The sequence below is a fragment of the Sinohyriopsis cumingii genome, chromosome 10 (assembly GCF_028554795.1).
Source record: "Sinohyriopsis cumingii isolate HCF-2022 chromosome 10, ASM2855479v2, whole genome shotgun sequence".
In the NCBI taxonomy this organism is placed as follows: domain Eukaryota; kingdom Metazoa; phylum Mollusca; class Bivalvia; order Unionida; family Unionidae; genus Sinohyriopsis; species Sinohyriopsis cumingii.
The window spans coordinates 64,594,011-64,600,241 of record NC_142970.1 but is presented as its reverse complement, the minus strand read 5'-3'; positions in this window follow the sequence as shown (position 1 = coordinate 64,600,241).

Genomic DNA, 6,231 nt, shown 5'->3' with positions numbered 1-6,231 from the left:
ATCATGTTGATCACATTACCACCAATGATCACGTTGATTATATTACCACAAATGATCATGTTGATCACATTACAACCAATGATCATGTTGATCACATTACCAAAAATGATCATGTTGATTACATTACAACCAATGATCATGTCGATCACATTACCACCAATGACCCTGTTGATCACATTACCACCAATGATCCTGTTGATCACATTACTACCAATGATCCTGTTGATCACATTACCACCAATGATCCTGTTGATCACATTACTACCAATGATCCTGTTGATCACATTACTACCAATGATCCTGTTGATCACATTACTACCAATGATCCTGTTGATCACATTACTACCAATGATCCTGTTGATCACATTACTACCAAGGATCCTGTTGATCACATTACTACCAATGATCCTGTTGATCACATTACCACCAAAGACCCTGCTGATCACATTACTACCAATGATCATGTTGATCACATTGCCAACAATGACCCTGTTGATCACATTACTACCAATGATCCTGTTGATCACATTACTACCGATGATCATGTTGATCACATTGCCAACAATGACCCTGTTGATCACATTACTCCCAATGATCCTGTTGATCACATTGCCAAGAATGATCATGTTGATCACATTACCACCAATGACCCTGTTGATCATATTGCCAACAATGACCCTGTTGATCACATTACTACCAATGATCCTGTTGATCACATTACATCTATTTCACTCCATAATGCAGACGTATCCATCATAAGTCCTCACTTAACTGCCAAATGAACCCCAAAGCCATGAAAGACCACAAGACTAGCATTGTAAAAAACCGTCCGACGACAGAAATATTAAGTAGGTACGGCATATTCAGAGCTTCCCCATATATCCAATGCATAAAGAGCCGCATAAAGCTGAGCAACACAAAAAGTCTTGAGTAAAAGTTATCATTGTGCAGAAACACGATCACCCAAATAGATGCAGTCTCTCTCCTGTGGGTACGCTGTTTCTTTAAAATGATAATCCACATAGGCCAGGCTTAAATTGATCAATTTCTAATAGGCATTTAATACTTATCTGCATTAATCGTATAGTTAATATGATTCATAAAGTGCTGAAATAATAAAACGGGGACATGACTGAGGGTGAGTGGGGATAGTTTCTTACCTATTTTCTCGGCTTTTATCCATTGCCATGTTGAAGACCAGTGGCATTGGGCTAACTAAACAAAAAGTTGAGAACTAGGGTATACTTTCCAAGTTAGATTCTTGGGTCAAATTTGTGCGAAAATATTTTGAATTTTACTTTTTAGTCAACGTTGTGCAAAATTAAAATAAAATTATTAAATAAATCCACTGAAAGGTAAACGAAATGCTTAAGGGAATTAATTGTTGGCCGGGGATTGGGTCAATAGTGTTTCAGAATTAAAATTGTTAGTTGTTTTGCCCAGGACGTAACGGTATTATATTACCTTTGTTATACACATTCCTGTCTGTAAACTGGAAGAAAACATTTCGAATCATTGAAGAGTGGAGGCAAAAAAGCAGGCACGGCCTTATGTAAACGGTCCTGTGCACGAGATAAACAACCGGTAATACAGACACTTACAGAAGCAAGCATAACTGCTAACGTTGTCATATTTCATGGGTCTTGTCATTTGTTTTCATCCAGCAATGAACGAAAACACTAATATTCCATTTCGAATTATGCTCCCTCAAATCATTCAACTCCTCTCATTATTATTCTTCTCAATACAACAGGCGTCATTATTTTTATGTCAGGAAGGCTGTATCGTCAGCATTATTTAACTAATCCCGTTCGCAATTAATCAGCGTTCGCCACGTCTATTATCAGTTCTCTTAAGTGAGAAAGCTACTTATTGTATCTGTACTGAGAAAAATTTCGGACAATTGAATGATGAAGAAGAACCGATGTCTCTACGTGAAGCTGAAGACGAGATTAAAACAGAGTTCATGATATTACCGAGAAGGCTGATGTTTCGGGTGATAAATGTCAGTCTTGTGATAGAGAGTTGAAGGAATGAAAATTAATTCGGACTTTGGTATAATTTGATTTCTATCTTAATATAATCAAAGACAAATAGACAAAGAGGTATTGATGGCTATAATGAATTTCACTGTTATGGTCAACGCATTCCAAACTATATGAACAACGATTTAGATGTAGGTAGATAGATAGATAGATAGATAGATAGATAGATAGATAGATAGATAGATAGATAGATAGATATTGGAAATAATTATTTTCATGGTATTGTTTGGTTAAAGTTTGTTAAGTTCCTTGGTTCTCGTAGAAAGATCTGTTTCTTGCTTATTTTGGCTCCATTGGTGACATGTGAATTATATACTTGATTATGATACTTCTTAGTTTTATACCTCGATGAAAATATTCAATTTATTTAGCAGGGCGATGTCTTAGTTACAGGCGATCTTCATAATCGAATAAGTCAGTCGGCCAGGCTTTATAGAAACGCATAATGGCGCTAATAATGAAGAAACAGACAATGAAGTTAATGTGACCCTAAGAGCAATCACATAGGTCACAGCTCGTTTATTATGGGGTTGTTAAAAGATAGATGAGAATGTAACCATGTTATACTGAGATTCTTTTATGACAATATGGATGATTTTATTATTTATGCCGCTTGTTACTTTGTTCCACCATACAGATACTTTTGAAATCTATCAGTGACTTTTCGGATCCTAACTAATTATCCTTTCATTAGTACTTGGTTCAGTTTTGTATCGCTGCAGCGTTATAATATGAACAGTATACTGTTGAAGCTAAGTCATTAATTAAGATTGTTTTAATTAAATTGACTTTCGTATTGATAAATTACTTTGGTTTATGCTAAAACTTTGATCGAAATAAGTTACATCAAAAATGCTTTTGCTTTAATTATTTGTTGGTAACGATCTGATATATTTAATACAGCATGACATCAATATTCAACAAGTTAGCAAGTTGTCAATATGAAATGGATTTAAACAGCATCATGCTAACGACATTTGCTAAATTTATTTTAGAATCGGAGGCCTGTTTCTGATTATATTAAAATCCTTTTTTAACAATTTCTTTCGTTTAGCTTTAACAATATTTCCGACCCAATGTCATTGAGAACTCGTCTTGTATCGGTCTCAGCCATAAAGACACACGAAAGAGGAAATTAATGTACTTATTTTATTATTCCTTTCTTTACGAGACAGTTATATTTTTTCTGACACAAAAATATGAAAAAGAAATTAGAAATTATTTGAAATTTGCAGCATTACACAGAAAAGTCGTATTACTTTCCAATAAAGATTTAATATATTTTCCAAACAAATGTCTTATCACGTTCAGTAAGGATTTAATATAATTTTAAGTTCATTAAAATCCTGCCTAATGGAGAATTAAGACTAATCAACGTTAAATCTTGGTTTAAATTCGTAGTGTTTATGGGATAGCAGGAATGCAATTTTCCATGACCAGATAAAGATTGGTAAGGACATCTATTAGAACATATCAGAACGTGCTTTTACTGGACAAATTAAAGCCAAAGACGCGAGAGAAAATTTAAGCTCTAATGTTAAAACTATAATTACCTTTATTAATATCTCTTTGTGCTATGGTAAGTTTAGTTCATACATTACTGACATGGGGTATCAGCATTTAAAATGTCTATGATGGAGTGGGATGGGTGGGTTAAAATTTTGCTTAGAAGTGGGTAATTGTCGATAATTTCCACCTGAAGCTCTCTTCCTTTTTATCAACACGAGTTCTCACGAGGATAGTAAACGGAGCTTTGCCGTTGATGAACATATGCACTATAATCTTCATACTAAAAACAAAAGCTCAGTGGGGAAGGGTCTTCTATACTTGTGCCGGGGGACGTGCATTTCTTTTTAAAGACATACGGTGCATCATTATGCATCTCTTCCTATGAACTTATATTTACTGCGGTGTATATTGGGCTATCTTTTAAGGACCCTATGCTGCTGTACAAAAATGATATTGTTTAGGTAATTAGAGCAATGGTATATGACAGGATATATTGTATGCAGCCTGGGGTGGGGGTGCTGTTCTTAACATCATAATGTTTAGGAAACCTCATATATTATTCATAACATGATTAAAACCTTGGACTGTGGTACATGACTGGATATATTTCAGGGACCCTTGGGAGTTGTACATGTTACGATCTATTTTAACGAACCTTTGCTGCTGTACATAACATTGTAGTGACCAAATGCAGTGGTAAATGTTAACCTTGTTTAGGGTGGTTGGATTGTTGCATAATACAGAATGTATGTATTTTAAGGAACCTGAGCTATTAGACATGGAAGGATATTTGTTGCAGACCATGGGTGCGGTACATATTCCTAGGTCATTATTGACCCTGGAATAAGCACCACTATCAAAATTACTACGGAATCTGGAATCATCAGACACAAGAAGATGACGGATACTGCAATTCTGTTACAAAAACATGCAGCGTGTCTCATTTAGAACGGTCACATTCATTAAACTATTTTAATCACTGAACGGTTTATTCAGCACGAAGACCACGGAATTTTTTTTGGTCCGTCAATTGTCACGAGGCGTTTGAGAAATTAAAGGACATATTTAAAAGTGCACCATTTCTTTCAGCTTCAGATTTGAACAATGGTTTAGGACGATTGTTGATATAAGTGACGTAAGGGTTGGTAGCGCATTAATTCAAGAAGATAAAAATGGCGCGGATCTTCCAGTGTGCCACTATCAGACTATTTGAATAAGCACAAGAGAAATTATTCCACTATTGAGAAGTAGTGCTTGGGAATTATTTTTGGCCTTACACCATATTGAAGTGTGTTTTAAATCAGCTCCTCTGATTATTGTATTCAGTCATCACAATCGCCTTATTTTCATCCAAAAATTGAAAATTTTCAATCAAACTTTGCTGAGATAGAGTTGATGTTGGAAGAATTCAACAGTGACATTCAGCATATCGAGGAAAAATAAAATTTAACCGCAGATGCACTTACGTGTGTATTGGAGTTTCGTATTGCTTTGACTTTTTTAATACATTTTTGTACATTCATTATACGTCTTCCAGATTGTTTCATGATGATTATCATTTGTGTGTTTTATTAATATGGTAATTAACAAAGTTTTATTACATATGTATTTCTTTTCCAGCAGAGCTGTTTATGTATATCTATATTTTTGTAACTCCTGGAACATGATTTTTTTCTAGGTTTTGCAAGTTTAAGTAATGACTGCATATTTTAGTATTATCCACGCAAGATTTGGCCTAGGTCATTGGGTCTATTATAATATATTAAAGAAAGTAGAATTGTATAGGATCTATAAATAAATGCTTTTGTACGTCTTGACAGTTACTAATAATTAAACTATTAGTAAATATGTTTACTACATTCGCTTTTTTCAAATTGAACAGATCGATAGTTTGTATTTTAGAAGAATTGAGTTATTTTCCATTGGATGGGTTAGGTCAAGTAAAGAGGTATTTTGAAATATTAGTTTGAGTAGTAGGGTATGTCAAGCGGAGGATTTTAAAAGATTTAGTGCTAAAAGACTCTTGAATGTGTATATAAAGAGACAGCTGTTCAATCAGATTGATTTCTATGTTGGCGTAATTCTTATTTTTGTGTTCTTGTTGTAACATCAAGTCTGCAGACGTATTTTATGTTGTACTTATATATTTTTCAGAAGAAACAAACATTTGCTCTGATTGTTCAGTGGAAATAGAAACTGACGATACTATTATTCGGAACATTAGTAAATTATTCAAAGGAGTTCTGGACAACGCATTTTGACAAAGTCACGTTTCTTGGAGGACCAGTTAATTACGGTATTAAAGTTTATACAGAGCGTTTCTTTTGTTTGGTCCTTAATGGAACTTTTTCAGGATTTTACTGGATTCGCTTCTACAAGTTTCTCTTCCATTTTATAACTTGAAACATACAGTATTTGTTAAGTTCTACAAAATTAGTTGATTTTGCTCTTCCTTTTGCTTAAATTGTGACCATAGAGTCGTAACAATACATACATACATACAGATATACATGCATGTATACATACATACATATGTATATACGTACATACATACAACCATACAACAATACATACCTATACAAATACGTGCAAGTCTGCTTACTTGTTAACTTACATAGAATATATATGGGCAGATGGAGAAAGAAAGAAATAGACACATGGAAAAAGAAGAAATAGA